The 18,473-nt window shown below is 39.1% G+C and overlaps 1 protein-coding gene across 3 annotated transcripts in view; it reads right to left on the minus strand.

Annotated features, from left to right (window-relative positions):
• PIK3CB (phosphatidylinositol-4,5-bisphosphate 3-kinase catalytic subunit beta) overlaps positions 1-17,818 on the minus strand; it is a 172,440-nt gene extending 154,622 nt beyond the window's left edge. The window contains exons 1-3 of one of the 3 annotated variants that reach the window (XM_023736020.1): positions 17,781-17,818; positions 11,341-11,447; positions 8,282-8,433 (exon numbers count right to left, since the gene is read on the minus strand). The gene's annotated coding sequence lies outside the window, so the exon portion shown is untranslated. Of the gene's footprint in view, positions 1-8,281; positions 8,434-11,340; positions 11,448-16,490; positions 16,552-17,780 lie in introns of those variants that run through there. The other 2 variants (XM_023736019.1, XM_023736021.1) reach the window with 2 other exon arrangements.
• Between the last annotated feature and the right edge of the window lie 655 nt (positions 17,819-18,473).

Here is an 18,473-nt window from a genome sequence, read left to right on the forward strand (position 1 = left end):
AAAAAAAGGTTGAGAAGTTAGAGGGTTGATATGTTGTGGGGTTGTTAACCAATGTCATAAAACAACATGTGTACTTCTGTTTCATGAGAAACTATTTGTTCTGTAAGCCTTCACCTGAAGTACAATTAAAAAAAAATTAATTAATTAAACATAGGGGAAAAAAAGTTTTTATAAATTAGTGTGAAAATGAATAAAGAACATGAACGCAACAGAAAAATGGGCAAAATAACTGAATAGAAATTTCACAGAAGCCCAATAACCCATATTTAACTTCATTAGTCATAAAAAAACAAAAAAAATCAAACCCATTGCTGTTAAGTCGATTCCGACTCATAACGACCCTACAGGACAGAGCAGAACTGCTGCACAGGGTTTCCAAGGAGGGGCTGGTGGATCTGAATTGCTGACCTTCTGGTTAGCAGCCTAACTGTAGAACTATCAATTAAAATCACAATGAGATAACATTTCATTGATCACTGCCAGTGGGATAATAAGTTGATTCAACCTCTCCCAAAAAGAGTTTGTTGTTACCTAGCAAAGTTGAACAAATGCTTACCTAACAACCCATAAATTCCATAACTAGGTGTGTTAGTTTTCCTAGGGTTGCCATAACAAAGTACCACAAACTGGGTGGCTTTAAAATATCAGAAATCTATTCTCTCACAGTTCTGAGGGCTAGAAGTCCAAAATCAAGGTGTTGGCAGGGCCATGGTCCCTCCAAAGCCTCTAGGAGAAGATCCTTCCTTGCCTCTTCCAGTTTCTGGTAGCCCCAGGTGTTCCCTGGTTTATGGCAGCCTAACTCCAATCTTTCCTTCTGTCTTGACATGGCCATCTTCCCTCTGTGCCTGTCTCCCTGACTCTATTATCTTCTCTTCTATAAGGACACTAGTCATATTGGAGGTAGGGCCCACCCTACTTTAATATGACCTCATGCGAATTTAACTAACTACACTGCACTGACTATTTCCAAATAAAGTCACATTCACGGTACTAGTGGTTTGGACTTGCACATATCTTTTTCAGAACACAATTCAACCCATAACACCAAATACATATCCAGGAAAAATCTTACCCAAGGATATCAGAGACAAATACTTGAGTATATAAAGTGGAATTTTCCATAAGCAAAACTAAGTATATTAATAGAATGGACCAATAAGTTATACTGACTATTTTATGATAAATTAACAAAATAGCTACACACATCACTATGAACGAACCTTACGAATACTGTTAAGTAAAAGAAACAAATATAGATACAATATGATTACATATATTTAAGTATAAATACAGTGGAAATTAAATATATTGTTTAGGGATACAAATACGTGGTAAAGTTATAAAGAAAAGCAAGGGAATAACACAAAATTGAGCCAAATGTCTCTTGGGGAAGAAGCAGGCTGTTACACACAGGGTTTTTATTTTATTTTTATTATTGTCCCTTAAAGTATACATTTTTCACGTGTTCTTCTGTATATATGCTAAATTTCACACCCACTTTTTTTAAATAGATTAACAGTTATAACATATATCAAGCCCCTAGACAGTACCTTGCATAAAACGAAACCAAACCACTGCCATCGAGTCGATCCTGACTCACAGTGACCTTATGCTACTCCATAGGGTTTCCAACGCTGAAATCTTTACAGAAGCAGACTGCCACATCTTTCTCCGGAGGAGCGGCTAATAGGTTAGAAACACCGACCTTTTGGTTCGCAGCTGAGCGCTTAATCACTGCGTCACCAGGGCTCCTGGCACAGAGAACCTATTTGAAGGGAACCCACTCCCCATATCACTCTGTCCCTTACCTCAGTGTTGGCAATAACCAAGCTCAAGCTCCAGATTTTTCCTATCACCTGCGGCTGGCTCCTCCTCCTGCATTAGCCTATCCAAGGGATAGGGATCCCGAGTGACCATTCTCATACCCCCACTTCTTCTCCTTATAACCTTTCCTTCACCTCTAAAGTCTAGGAGGAAAGTGACAGTAGCAGCTGGAGTGGGGAGTTGTGATCTTGCCACCCTTGCTGATATCTAGACAGTAAGTTCCTGAATGACAGGGATGGCTCTTTCATCTGTGGAGTTCAGTACAATGTCTGATACACAATAGGCCCACAATAACTATTTGCTGAATGATAAATAAATCAGCACATTACAGAGCTAAGCTACCTTCTGAAATGGTTGAACTTCGACCAGTTCTTTTTGGTATACCTACTCTGTATAGTCCTTCCATCTTCTTTTGATGTTTCCTGAGTTGTTTTAATATTTTCCCTGTAGAACTGCAATACTGCAATAATGAGCCTTGAATTTTTTCTTCAGTTCTTTCAGCCTGAAAAATGCCAAGCGTGTTCTTCCTTTTTGGTTTTCTATCTCCAGATCTTTGCACATGTCATTATAATACTTTACTATGTCTTCTCGAGCCACCCTTTAAAATCTTCTGTTCAGCTCTTTTACTCCATCATTTCTTCCATTTGCTTTAGTTACTCAACGTTCAAGAGCAACCTTCAGAGTCTCTCCTGACATCCATTTTGGTCTTTTCTTCCTTTCCTATCTTCTTAACGACCTCTTGCTTTCTTCATGTATGATGTCCTTGATGTCATTCCACAACTCTTCTAGTCTTCAGTCATTAGTGTTCAGTGCATCAAATCTATTCTTGAGATGGTCTCTAAATTCAGGTGGGATATACTCAAGGTCATACTTTGGCTCTTGTGGACTTGTTCTAATTTTCTTCAGCTTCAACTTGAACTTACATATGAGCAATTGATGGTCTGTTCCACAGTCTGCCACTGGCCTTGCTCTGACTGATGATATTGAGCTTTTCCATCATCTCTTTCCACAGATGTAGCCGATCTGATTCCTGTGTATACCATCTGGTGAGGTCCAAGTGTATAGTCACCGTTTATGTTGTTGAAAAAAGGTATTTGCAATGAAGAAGCCGCTGGTCTTGCAAAATTCTATCATGCAATCTCCAGCATCATTTCTATCAACCATTTCAGGAGGTAGCATATGATCAGGAATGAATCTCCAGCATTGTTTCTATTAACCATTTCAGGAGGCAGCATATAATCAGGAACCGATGGTACGGAAGGAAGAGGTCCAAACTGCACTGAAAGCACTGACAAAAAATAAGACTCCAGGAATTGATGGAATACCAATTGAGATGTTTCAACAAATGGATGCAGCGCTGGAAGTGCTCACTTGTCTATGCCAAGAAATTTGGAAGACAACTTCTTGGCCAACCAATTGGAAGACATCCATATTTACGCCTATTCCAAAGAAAGGTGATCCAACCGAAGGCAGAAATTATCAAACAATATCATTAATATCACACACAAGTAAAATTTTGCTGAAGATCATTCAAAAGTGACTGCAGCAGCACACCGACAGGGAACTGCCAGAAATTCAAGCCAGATTCAGAAGAGGACGTGGAACAAGGGATATCACTGCTGATGTCAGATGAATCTTGGCTGAAAGCAGAGAATACTAGAAAGATGTTTACCTGTGTTTTACTGACTGTGCAAAGGCATTCGACTGTGTGGATCATAACAAATTATGGATAACATTGCGAAGAATGGGAATTCCAGGATACTTCATAATGCTCATGAGGAACCTGTACAAAGACTAAGAGGCAGTCGTTCGAACAGAACAAGGGGATGCTGTGTAGCTTAAAGTCAGGAAAGGTGTGCATCAGGGTTGTATCGTTTCACCATACTTATTCAATCTGTATACTGAGTAAATAATCTGAGAAGCTGGACTATATGAAGAACTCGGCATCACGATTAAAGGAAGACTCATTAACAACCTGCGTTATGCAGATGATACAACCTTGCTTGCTGAAAAGTGAAGAGGACTTGAAGCACTTACTGACGAAGATCAAAGACCACAGCCTCCAGTATGGATTACACTTCAACATAAAATAAAAATTCTCACAACTGGACCAATAAGCAACATCATGATAAACGAGGAAAAGATGGGAGTTGTCAAGGATTTCATTTTACTCAGATCCACAATCAACACCCATGGAAGCAGCAGTCAAGAAATCAAAAGACGCTCTGTACTGGGCAAATCTGCTACAAAAGCCCTCTTTAAAAGTGTTAAAAAAGCAAAGATGTCACCTTGAAGACTAAGGTGTGCATGACCCAAGCCATGCTGTTTTCAATCGCTTCATATGCATGCGAAAGCTGGACAATGAATAAGGAAGACTGAAGAATTGACACCTTTGAATTGTGGTACTGGGGAGGAATACTGAATATACCATAGACAGCCAAAAAAGGAACAAATCTGTCTTGGAAGAAGTACAACCAGAATGCTCCTTAGAAGCAATAATGGCGAGACTATGTCTCACATACTCTGGATATGTAATCAGGAGGGATCAGTTCCTGGAGAAGGACATGATGCTTGCTAAAGTAGAGGGTCAGCAAAAAAGAAGAAAACCCTCAATGAGATGGATTGACACAGCGGCTGCAACAACTGGCTCAAGCATAACTACGATTATGAGGATGGCGCGGGACTGGGCAGTGTTTTGTTCTGTTGTACACAGGGTCGCTGTGAGTTGGAACCAACTTGATGGCACCTAACAACAACAACAGAGCTAAGCTGTCAATGGAAAATAAAGACTAAAATAAGGCTGGTGCTTATTGTTCCCCAGGCCCCTACACAGTTTTAAAGAAGCCTCTTTTGGGTGCTCAGGAACAGCAAAAAGCACCCCCAAAGGTTGCTTTAAAATCTTTCTCCATGAAAATGGTGGATTTGTAATCATGAACTACATATAATAACCTCCATTCATTAATGATCATTAAAACGTTGAATCAAATATTTAGATCCCTTTTTAAGAATAACTATAAGTGATTATCTACTTTAGATTTTAAACACTACAAATTTTATAAAATTACACTTAAAATGTATCCTGTATATTATGCACAAAACTAGTAATCCTCCACATAAACAAAACTATGATATTTAATAACGTATGTGACTGTTTAACATGTTCTTATATTAGAAAACTGTACTGAAATCAACAAGGCAGCCATTTATACTGCCCTTTATGTTACTACTTCCTCTGTCATATGGCAGTCAAAAGGCTAAATGAGATGCCTGCAGCAAAGAAAAGTTTTGAAAGGTCATGCTACGCAGTCAGAATTTCTTTCACGATATCTTACTGTCTATGGTAGACAATATGACAACCTGACCACAGTTATTTTCTGAGTAAAAGCAAAAGCACATCACATCATCAAAGGACCAGAAACAGTAGGCAGGTCAACAATATAATCTTTATGAACACTTTTTTCTTATTGCATAAATATCCAATTCATATTAAAGAAAAAGAACCCCGAGGCAAAGAATGATAAAGAACTGGAGGAAGAGGAACTAGTAAAAACTGGAAGGCAAGTTTAAACTATATCACTCTGTTTATCCATAGCGTTCCTGTAAAATGATAAGAAGCTTCTAACTTTTTCAAATTAAAACACATCATTTACCAAGGAAAAGCATAATTACAATATTGAAGACAATGAATATGATCTACTTCAAATTTTTCTATCTTAATAAACTATTCCAGAGAAGTTACAAAACTTCAAAAACCTCTCTGCAGGAGCTGTAATCCTGTCAACATTTTTTTCCTTCAGTATCTTTTATTGGTCTATCATCCATTTGAACAGGAAACATCTTTTCCCACCTATTCACAGACATGCACTGTAACACCAAGATGGAAATTTCTCCAGCTCCTTATAAAATTTCCAATCTCGGAGGTTAACCCAGAACTAAAACCATTCCCGAAGCCCACTCTTCAGACAAAGATTAGCTTGGACTATAAACATAAAATAATACTTGTGAAGACTGTGCTTCTTAGTTCAAGCAGACACACGAGACCAAATGGGCAGCTCCTGTCCGGAGGCAGATGAGAAGGCAGGAAGGGACAGGAACTGGTTGAATGAACCCAAGAAACCTGGGGTGGAAAGGGGGAGTGTGCCACATTATAGGGATTGCAACTAATGTCACATAACAATATGTGCATCAATTTTTGTATGAGAAATTAACTTGAGCTGTAAACTTTCACCTAAAGTACAATAAATTAAAAAAAAAAATCTAACACATTTAATCATTTTGTCCAATCCTAGGAGAATATTATAGTTATTCATGCCTAATAATCAAAAAGCATAGTTTCTTCTGAGCCAAGCAAAGCTACTTTGTGTATCATAGTAAAGTTACACACAGTAACATTTCTGGCAAAGCATTCTTATGATTTCTTTTTAAGGTCCCAGAATTTTAATTCTTGTGATAATCTCTCAATAAAATTTAACTAGAAGACATTTCTTCACCAGCTCAAGACCTTGTAGCACAGCATAAGGATTCGTGTGGCTTCTAAAACTACTAGGAAACAATCTATGATAAACAGTCTTTTAAGGAAATATACTTAAACATTTCACTGCTCAAAATCAAAACCAAAAAAACAAAAACAAAACAAAACTCAAACTCACTGCTGTAGTGTTGATTCCAAGTCATGGTGATCCCATGTGTGTCAGAGTAGAACTGCACTCCATAGGGTTTTCAATTGCTGTAATCTTACAGAAGGAGTCCTTGAGTGGAGTAAACAATTTATGCGCTGGGCTACTAATCAAAACATTGGTGGTTTGAACCTACCCAGAGGCACCTCAGAAGAAAGGCCTGGCAATTTGCTTCTGAAAGGTCAGCCATGAAAACCCTATGAAGTACAGTTCTACTCTGAAACACACGGGGTAGCCATGAATCGGAACTGACTCATGGCAACTGGTTTGGAATTTTTTTGGTTAATCTCATGGAAGTACATCACCAAGCCTTTCTTCCATGGAGCCACCAGGCAGGTTCAAACTGCCAGCCTTTCGGTTAGTAGCTGAGGGCAAACCATTTGTGCCACCCAGGGAGGCCTGCTCAAAATCAAAGGTATGTTATAAAACCAAATAAACTCTTTCATCAGGATCCACAGGCCCTTGTGCCTCCAACTCACCTTTCTATACTCTTCCCACTTCCCTGTAGTGTTCAAAAACCTGATTTATTTTACACCTCTGTATCTTGTCACCTTCAGGCACTTCAACACAGTTCTTTAGCCACAAGTTACATCTCAGCCACAGCCTTCCTGTTCTCTGTTTCCACATTCTCTCCCCTGATCATCAACCCCATCATCACACAGAGGAAAATCCAAAGGCCTAACGTGTGCCTCCACCACCTTCACCATGCTGATGTCAGGTCCTACTACCCCCTCCCTCACTTACTCCATTCCAGTCACACTGGCCTTCTTACTTCTTACCTAGAACAAATCAAGCACAGTTTGGCCTCAGAGCCTTTGTATTTAAGTTCCTTCAGCCTGGAATGCTCCCCCACCCCCATCCCAAATATTTACGTGGCCTGTTCCCTTACTTACTTTAGTGCTGTAAACTCAAAAGTCTCCTTATCAGAGAGGGCTTCTCTGACCACATCATGTAAAATAGCAAGCCTATCCTTCCCCTTAAATGTCTACCTTTCCCTAATATCTTTTTTTCTTAACAGCACTCATGACCATCCCACACATTATATATTTATTTATTGTTCATCATTTCCCCCCCACACACAGTAAAATATCAACTCCGTAAGAAAAGGGGCTGTTATTGTTCTCTCTTTTATCCTAGCACCTAACACAGTTCTTGGTATATTAGTAGGTACTCAGTAAATACATATTAAATCAATCATGACCTCCACTCCCTTGGCATATCCCCTCCATCAAGCCTACATCCCATAAACAGTATTTTAATCACCAATGTCAAATTTCTCATTTCCACCTAAAAGGTCTTGCTAGCTAAACTGACAGTGCCTGCCAAGTCATGCTAGCTTTTGAAACTGGTCTTTCTTTACTTTTGCTCAGATATCTTTTCTACTCTGTCCTGGTGATGATATTAAGTTTCTTCATCATCATCTCTGGTCTGGTCAACTGCAACAGCCTCTTACCTGACCTCCTGGGCTTTCCTTCTGCCCCATATAATCCATTTTCTATAAAGCAACCAGGGTAATTTTTAAAACATATATCATGAAACTTTTATGCTTAAAAGCTCCCACGAGTTCTCTGAGTCCAAACTCCTTACCATGGCCAGGAACCTATATGGCTTGGCCCTACCTACTTCTTCAGCCTCATATTAGGACACTATGGTCCTCACCTTCCTGTTCCAGATGCACTGGACTTCTTTTTATTCCTCAAATATATCAAGTTCATTTCCATCTTGAATTTTTACACTAGCTTGACTTTCAAGCAGCTAGATTCTTGTCATTCACACCTTACCTTAATGTCACTTCCTCAGACAGCAGCCAACGCGTCACTCTGTATCAACTACTCTATTTTAATTCTCTTCACATCACATCACTATTTGGTATTTTTCTTGTTCCCTTCAATGATTAGCTCAATGAGAACAGTGATCTTGTCTATAACAGTGCCTGGCACAAAGCAAGGGTTTAATAAACATTTAGTAAATTTAGTAATTACTGTACAATGTTTTTCCTAAATGTTTCTTCTTCCAGGATCCCAACCCCATTACTGATTAACTACATATCTAGTATTAAAAAAAAAAAAAAACCTGTTGCCATTGAGTTGATTCTGACTCATGGAGACCCAGAACAGAACTGCTCCATAGAGTTTCCTTGGCTGGAAACAAATCACTGGACCATTCTCCTGCAGTACCGCTGGGTGGGTTCAAAGCACCAACGTTTAAGTTGGCAGATGATCACAAACCAATTGAGCCACCTAGGGATGACTAATGGATTATTTCAATTCCTACTTTATTAAAAGTAGGATAAAAAGTCTCAATTTTCTTCCTTTTTGCCTAAAAATTCCTTTGTGTTTTGATTCACCCTGTCTTCTATTCCTCTAGTATCTAAGTAGAAAGGTGACTACTCTCTTTTAAGTCCTTTGCCCATGACCTTGATCTTAAACCTTCTTATCTCCCCAGAACACTTCACCACTCTACCTAATTTTAACCTAATCACATATTCAAACTACTCTAATGGATCACTCCCTTTTACCTAAAATGTGCTGCCTGCCAGTTTAAAATTTCTTCGCCGATGTGGCTATCTCCACAAAATGAACACTGTCTCGGATCCAAGGAAAAGATTAGTCCAAAGGACTAATGGACCATAGCTACCAAGGCCTCCAACAGACTAAGTCCAGTATAGCTAGATGGTGCCTGGCTACCACCACTGACTGCTCTGACCAGGATCACAACAGAGGGTTCTGGACAGAACTGGAGAAGGATGTAGAACATAATTCTAACTCACAAAAAAAAGACCAGATTTACTGGCCTAAAGGAGATTGGAGAAACCCTAAGAGTATGGCCCCCAGACACCCTTTTAGCTCAGTGGTGAAGTTATCTCCGAGGTTCACTGTTCAGCCTGGGAGTGGACAGCCCCGTAAAACCAAATGGGACTAATGAGGTACAGTAGTCCAGTGACAAGGGACAGAAAGCAGAAGGGGACAAGGAAGCTGGTGATAGGGAACACAAGGTTGAGTAAGGATATTGTTGATGTGTTGTGAGATTGTTAACCACTGTCACAGGGCAACATTTGTAGTAACTGTGAAATTAGAAACTACTTTTTTCTGTAAGCCTTCATCTTAAGTGAGAATAGCAGCATAATTGGAAGAGCACAGTCAATGTCACTGAACTGTGCATGCAGGAATTTTTGAAATGGTGTATCTTTGGCTATGTGTATTTTCACCAAAAAAAAAGGTTGAGAAGTTAGAGAGTTGACATGTTGTGAGGTTGTTAACCAATGTCATAAAACAATATGTGTACTTCTGTTTCATGAGAAACTATTTGTTGTGTAAGCCTTCACCTGAAGTACAATTAAAAAAAAAAAAGAAAAGTTTTTAATTTTGAAAAAAAAAAAAACCAAATGGGACTAATGAGGTACAGCAGTCCAGGGACAAGGGCCAGAAGGCAGAAGGGGACAGGGAAGCTGGTGATAGGGAACCCAAGGTTGAGTAAGGATAGTGTTGGTGTGTTGTGAGGTTGTTAACCATTGTCATAGGGCAACATGTGTACTGTTAAATGAGAAACTATTTTGTTCTGTAAGCCTTCATCTTAAGGGAGAATAGCAGCACAATTGGAAGAGCATGGTCGATGTCACTGAACGGTGCATGTAGAAAGTTTTGAAATGGTGTATCTTTGGCTAGTATATTTTCACCAAAAAAAAAAAAAAGGTCGAGAAGGGAGAGGGTTGACATGTTGTGAGGTTGTAACCAATGTCATAAAACAGTATGTGTACTACTGTTTCATGAGAAACTATTTGTTCTGTACACCTTCACCTGAAGTACAATAAAAAAAAAAAAGGTAAAAAATAAAAAATGAACAATGTCTCACTTCCTGCAGTTAAAATTCTTGAAAAACATTGTTTTATTCTTCATGCTGTATATTTCTGTAAAAGCATTTACTTCTTAACCTCTTGCAATTCATCCTGTCTACTCAATCTGTTCTCTCAGTTTACTTCTTAACCTCTTGCAATTCGTCCTGCCTATTTGATCTGTTCTCAGTTGTCAATAACCTTTTAATTAATCAAAATTCAATGACCTGTTCTAGAGTACCAGATTCTTTGATCATTCTACAGCATCTTATCTGTCTGAAGAGCCTCTGCTTGAAACTACTGTACTTCAGAGAAAGACACTGCATTATCCTGATATCCCTTTCTTATTTTTCCTTTACTGATTCTTTTTAAGTCACTCATTTAAAATAAGCATTTCCTAAAGTTCTGTGCTTTACCTTTTCCTCTTTATGCTCTACTACAACCTCTAGTGAATTATTCCAAAATCCCTATCTTCAGACCCTAAATTATCTTTTTAAGTCTCAGTCTCGTATTTCCACAACTACAGAGATGTTCCAAAAGTCCTACCTATACCTCAAAAATCAAAATGTCTGTAACAGACATGTTACAGTCGCACCCACTCTCCCCCTAATATTAGTGTTTCCTGTGGTTCATGGCACCATCATACTTCCAGCCACTGGAACTCAAAATGTAAGATTCGTTTGTGACTTCTTTCTTCTACATTCCCTGCCAAATTACCTCTGAAATCTACCCTGCCAAATGAACTCCTAACCATCAAATCCAAAAATGTTTCTTGAGTTTACAATTAACCTCTCTAAAAAGCTTTCAGCCCTACTGATCTCTCCTCTCTCCTTGAAACTAAACACCAGACTATCCTAAACCAAGGCCTAGAATTTCCTTTCTTTCCCCCACACACAGATTAATTAAAAGATTAAGAATCTCTGAGATAATCAATATTCATATTTTTCTTCTATATTTAAATTGTGGAAAATAATGTAAATAACTAGAAATACAAAATGTGATACTTACCTCAAAATGACAGCCCCCATATTTCAGTCTTTTAGGAAAACAGATGACATTACTTATTTTTAAAAAGTGAAGTTTTCACGGAAGACTCTTTCAGATTAGAAGACACACTACAAAAAAAGGTTGAAGATATTAAGATATTAATCTAAATGAGCTAAAATTAAAATAATCACATAAATTTTATGATTTATACAATATTTAATTGCTTACAATGCTATATATTTTTAAACATGGAAAAATATATAGGAAACACATTGTTATGGGTTGTGTCCCTCAAAAAGACATGTTGAAGTCCTAACCCCTGGTACCTGTGAATGCAGATTTATTTGGAAACAAGGTCTTTGCAGATGTAATTAGTTAAGTTCACATGAGCTCATACTGGAGTCGGATAGGCCCTAATCCATTATGACTAGTGTGCTTATAAAAAGAGGAGAAGAGACAGACACAGAGGGAAGAGAGCCATGTGAAGATAGAGGCAGAGATTAGAGCAATATGTCTACAAGCCAAGGGCACCAAGAATTGCTGGGAATCACCAGAAACTAGGAAGAGGCAAGGAAAGATCTCCCGAGAGCCTTCAGAGAGAGCACAGTCCTGCAGACAACTTGCTTTCAGAATTCTAGTCTTCAGAACTGTGAGACAATAAATTCCTGTTGTTTTAAGCCACCTAGTTTGTGGTCTTTTATCACAGCAACCCAAGGATACTAATGCATACATGAACCACGGTAATAAAACTATAGGATATGAGCGGTGGAAGGGACCTGACAGGACATCCTGTAGAACTATCTCTTCTATAGCTAAGAACCCAGAGGACCAAACGCACTTGCCCAAGGTTACAAGGTAATGACCAGTCTTTTTTCAGTCCTCATCATTCTAAATTCTCTCACTTAGGTCACCTCTTTCTCAAAACATCCCTTCTGTATTATGCTATTTTCTTTCTACTTTTCATTTCTTCAATCTGTATCACAAGCTACTAACCATGGGTAGTTTATTTCACCCCCCCATCCCTTGTCTTCTTTAATGTCTTATTTGACACACACAAAAGAATATATGGAAAGAGGCATGAAAGCTATAAATCACAACTTGTTATGGACTGACCTGTATCCCCCCCAAAAATATGTGAATAACCTTGTATGTATGTCATTTTTCCATATGCAAGTATAGCTATAGGAACCAGACATTTCTCCATGTAACAGTCTCAAATACTGCCACTAACTTTTATGGACTTTATTGGGGCCTGAGGAAAAGGAAGCAGAACGGAATGATCAGCTATTCACATATTGTTAAGAATTGTATGACAAGCGTTTATAATTTGGAAGGGGTTACAAATTTTATCAAATATTCACTCCTAGGAATATATCCTAGAGAAATAACAGCTGTCACATGAAGAGACATATGCACACCCATGTTCATCGCAGCATTGTTCACAACAGCAAAAAGATGCCCATCAACAGATGAATGGATAAACAAACTATGGTACATACACACAATTGAGCACTATGCAACGATAAAGAACAATGATAAATCTGCGAAGCATCTCACAACATGGATGAATCTGGAGGGCATTATGCTGAGTGAAATAAGTCAATCACAAAAGAGCAAATATTGTATGAGTCCACTACTATAAAAACTCAAAGGTTTACACACAAAAAGAAATAATCTTTGATGGTTACCAGGGAAGGCGGTGGGAGGGAAAATCACTCAATAGACAATAGATAAGTGGTAACTTTGGTGAAGGGTAAGACAGGGAAGCCAACAGAACTTGTTCAAGGCAAGGTCATGGAAGCTGCACGGACCTATCCAAACTCCCTAAGGGATCAAATTACTGGGATGAGGGCTCTGGGGACCATGGTCTCAGAGAACATCTATCTCAATTGGCATAACAGTTGATAAAATGTTCTACATTCTACTTTGGTAAGTAGCATCTGGGGTCTTAAAAGCTTGTGAGCGGCCACCTAAGATACTTCATTGGTCTCACCCCATCTGGAGCAAGGGAGAATAAAGAAAACCAAAGAAACAAGGGAAAGATTAGTCCAAACGACTAATGGACCACAACTACCACAGCCTTCACCAGACTGAGTCCAGTACAACTAAAAAATGGTGCCCGGCTACCATCACCAACTGCTCTGACAGGGATCACAAAAGAGAGTCCTGAACAGAGCTGGAGAAAAAAATGCAGAACAAAATTCTAACTCACCAAAAAAAAAAAAAAAACACACTTACTGGGCTGACAGAGACTGCAGAAACCCCAAAAGAACAGCCTCCAGACATCCTTATAGCTCAATAATGAAGTTACTCCTGAGGTTCACCCTTCAGCCAAAGATTAGACAGGCCCATAAAACAAAATGAGACTAAATGGGCACACCAGGCCAGGGGCAAGGATGAAAAGGCAGGAGGGGATAGGAAAGCTGGTAACTGGGAACCCAAGGCTGAGCAGGAGAGAGTGCTGACAGGTTGTGGGGCTGGCAATCGATGTCACAAAACAATATGTGTATTAACTGCTTAATGAAAAACTAGTTTGCTCTGTATACCTGCATCTAAAGTACAATAAAAAAAAATTTTTTTGAAATCAAATATTGGGGAAAATTGGGACCAAGGAGAAAAACAAACTTTAAGGGTGCCTCTTAAATTCTTCGTAGTTACGTGAACTTTCCTCCAAATACTGTCCTCCAAATCCAGGAACCCAGCAGCTATTCTGTTTTCTGTTGGAGAATTATAAGGAACAGTGGACAGAGCTAGAAAATATATGCATGCATATTTACTCATGCATACACACATCTATATTTCTGTGTCCATCTATCTATATACACATACACATATATGTACATGGAGCCCTGGTGCCACAGTGGTTAAGAGCTCAGGCTGCTAATCAAAAGGTCAGCAGTTTGAATCTACCAGTCACTCCTTAGAAACTTTATGAGGAAGCTCTACTCTGTCCTATAGGATCGCTATGTGTCGGAATTGACTCGATGGCAATGGGTTACGGGTTATATACATACCTACATATATACTAAGAATTAACATTAGTATCTCAGATTCCAGTCCAATACCACAGCATTCATTGTAGCCATACTTGTAACTCACTTCTCCACAGTGAGAAATCTAATTATCTTTAATATAGTTACAGGATTATATCAGTTCACAGAGTTCTTCCTCATGCTTTTTGTGTAGAGGTACTATTGTTCACTCTTTTTGTGCAGAGGTACCATTGTTTTTTATAGGCATTTAGGTAGTGTTATAGATTGAACTGTGTCCCCACAAAATTTGTGTCAACTTGACTAGGCCGTGATTCCCCAGATTGTGTCACTGCCATATTGTGATCTGACTTAATTACCTATGTATTGTAAATCCTAACCTCTATGATGTTAATGAGGCAGGATTAGAGGCAGTTATGTTAATGAGGCAGGACACAATCTACAGGATTAGATCGTATCTTATCTTGAGTCAATCTCATCTGACATATAAAACTGAGAAGTGAGCAGAGAAGAAAGGGACCTCATTATCACCAAGACAAAAACACCAGGTGTGGAGCGAATCCTCTGGACCTGGTGTCCCTGTGCTGAGAAGCTCCTGGACCAGGGGAAGACTGATGACAGGGACCTTCCCCCAGAGCCAAGAGACTTTCCCTGGAGCTGGCACCCTGAATTCAGACTTCTACCCTCCTAAACTGTGAGAGAATAAATTTTCTGTTTGTTAAAGCCACCCACTTGTGGTATTTCTGTTGTAGCAGCACTAGATAACTAAGACAAGTAGTTTCCAATGATTCTGCAATTACAATCTGACAATGAACAACCTTGTGCAGAAGTATGTTTGTATTGTCAGAAGTTTATCTTTAAGGTTAATTCCTATAAGTGAGACTGTTTGGTCTCATTTGACATCAAGAGTTGGAAGAGAATTCCTAGGGAAAAAGTATATACAGTGAAGAGAAGAAGAAGAAGAATGAAGAGCTTGGGACACTTCAATAATTCTCAATTTTCCCATTAATAAAAAATATTAAAATATATATACGTGTATTTATAAATATACATGCTATCCTGTTTTCTACATTTGACCACGTTTTCATCTCAAATTTATTACACAGGTCCCATCCCACCTGGAGCAAAGGAGAATGAAGAAAATCAGACACAAGGAAAATATCAGTCCAAGAGACTGAAGGACCACATAAATCAGACTCCACCAGCCTGAGACCTGAAGAACTAGATAGTGCCTGGCTACCACCAATGACTGCCCTGACAGGGTTCACAACAGTGAGTCTCGGACAGAGCAGGAGAAAAATGTAGAAAAGAATTCAACTTCACATAAAAAGACCAGACTTACTGGTCTGACAGAGACTGGAGAAACCTCTGAAACTACAGCCCCCGGACACTGTGCTTACCCAGAACTGAAACCATTCCCAAAACCCACTTTTCAGACAAAGATTAGACAGTCCTCTAAAACAAAAAATAACACACGTGAGGAACGTGCTTCTTAGTTCAATCAAATATATGAGACCAAATGGGCAGCTCCTGTCCAAAAGCAGGATGAGAAAGCTGGAAGGGACAGGAAATGGACAAATGGAGACAGGGAACCTGGGATGGAAAGGGGGAGCGTGCTGTCACATCTTGGGGATTGCAATCGATGTCATAAAATAATACGTGTATAAATCTTTGAATGAGCAATTAAGTTGCGCTATAAACTTTCACCTAAAGTACAATAAAAAATAAATTATCGCCTGAACTCCCTTTTCAGAGATATACATACTTTCATAGTTTTACTCAAGGCTCACACTTCTGAAGTGATTGAGATGTGTTCTTAATACTTCCAGTTGTTTCATATGTATGTGAAAATTTTACATCAGAGGTATTGATATATTTCACTAAGGAAAAGTATGACTTCTAGATGTTATTTCCTTCAAAACAAGGACTGAAAGAAGTAAAATGCCTTTCAGTTTAAACAGAGCATTAAGCGGGACTTCAGTCACACTCATAATTTGCCTGTGTTTGTTGTTGTTGTATGTTGTCCAGTCGATTCTGACTCATTGCGACCCTACAGGACAGAGCAGAACTGCCCCACAGGGTTTCCAAGGAGCAGCTGGTGGATTTGAACTGCTGACCTTTTTTGGTTAGCAGCCAAGCTCTTAAACACTACACCACCAGGGGAATCCATAAAGTGATTACCTGACATATTTGAAGGCACTTCATTAGGTACTTGGAATATGAATATGAATATGTCTCATTCCTTACTCTGAGGGATCCACAGTACAGTCTGGAAGACAAGCAAATCAGTATTTGTAATGTATGGGAATAAGTGAGATACACAGAAGCCACAGCAGGATCACACAGGAGTGGACCTTTTGGGATCAGGAAGGGCTCCAAAGAAAATGTCACTTAAGATGGTACAGGAAAGTAGTATAGGAGCTGGTCTGATGGACAGGGTGCTGGGATGAGCAGTGTCTACACAGGCACCAGAAATTTGGACCCCAAACTCTCATACTTAATCTTGGTGCTGCCAGAATTTAATCAAGCAGTGCTTTGCATTTCAGGTCGATGGATAATTCATTTAACAAATCTCTACTGATAAACTTATATGGTCTCATTGACATAACAAAGAAAACCCTATTTCCAAATAGGATTACATCCACAGGGGGGATGAGAGGTTAAAAAAACAAGAAGTACAATAGGTGCCCATAACAATCTAATGAAGTGATATAGCAAGACTATCATTTTAAAAATAACAATAATCTACATGTGAATGAGTGACTTATTTGTATCAAGGATGAATAAATCGCACTGCGCCTAAACCAGCTTCTAGTATAAATCAGGATACTTGACTCAGAGCTACTATATACTCTTTCAGAACATACGTTCTAAATATATGTAACCAGTTGCCGTGGAGTTGATTCCGACTCGTGGCGACCCTATGAGTGTCAGAGTATAACTGTGCTCCATAGGGTTTTCAATGGCTGATTTTTCAAAAGTAGATTGCCAGGCCTTTCTTCCAAGGTACCTCTGGGTGGACTTGAACCTCCAAGCTTTCGGTTAGCAGCCAAGTGGTTTAACCATTTGTACCACACCACAAGTAAGAATCAACCCCACAGCAATTGCTATTAAAATATATATATAAGGTTTGCAAATTTAGAACGCTACAGTGGAGAAACAAGAAGTGGTCATTAGACTATGAACCCTGGCTCAGTTGGAGCTATGGCTTCTGGTTCAGAGCCTCCCATTTTATGTTCATTCTGTGTTCCTTGATCATGCCACAGCCACATCACTGCACTAAATGAATAAAATTGTTGCTGTTGTTGTTAGGTGCTGTTGAGTTGGTTCCCACTCATAGCGACCTATGTACAACAGAATGAAACACTGCCTGGTCCTGCGCCATCCTCACAATTGTTGCTAAGTTTGAGCCTACTGCTGCAGCCACTGTGACAATCCATTTCATTCAGGGTCGTTCCCTTTTCCACTCACCCTCTACTTTACCAAGCATGATGTCCTCCAAAGCATGTCCAAAGTACATGAGATGATGTCTCGCCATCCTTGCTTCTAAGGAAAATTCTGGCTATACTTCTTCCAACACATTGTATGAAAAAAGCACATTTTGTTTATCCATTCATCTGTTGATAGACATTTGGTGTGTTTCCACTTCTGGTTATTATGAATAATGCTGCCATGAACATTTGTATACAAGTTTCTGTATGGACATATGTTTTCAATTCTCTTGGTTATATATCCAGGAGTGGAACTGCTGGGTCACATGGTGACTTGATGTTTAACTTTATAAGGAACTACCAAAAAGACCTTCTAAAGTAGCTACACTATTTTACAACCCCACCAGCAAGTTCCAGTCTCTGTACATCCAACAATTGCTATTGTCCATCTTTTTTATTATAGCTATCCTAGTGATGTGAAGTGGTATCTCATTATAGTTCTTATTTGCATTTCCCTGGAGCCCTGGTGGCATAGTGGTTAAAGAGCTGGGCTGCTAACCAAAAGGTCAGCTGTTCGAATCCACCAGCTGCTCCTTGGAAACCCTATGGGCCAGTTCTACTCTGTCCTACAGGGTCACCATGAGTCAGAATTGACTTGACAGCAATAGGTTTGGTTTGGGGTTTTGGTTGAGATCCTACTGCTCAGAAAAAAAGATTCCTTTCAAAATATTAC

Source organism: Trichechus manatus, unplaced genomic scaffold (genome assembly GCF_000243295.1).
Source record: "Trichechus manatus latirostris isolate Lorelei unplaced genomic scaffold, TriManLat1.0 scaffold00084, whole genome shotgun sequence".
Lineage (NCBI taxonomy): Eukaryota > Metazoa > Chordata > Mammalia > Sirenia > Trichechidae > Trichechus > Trichechus manatus.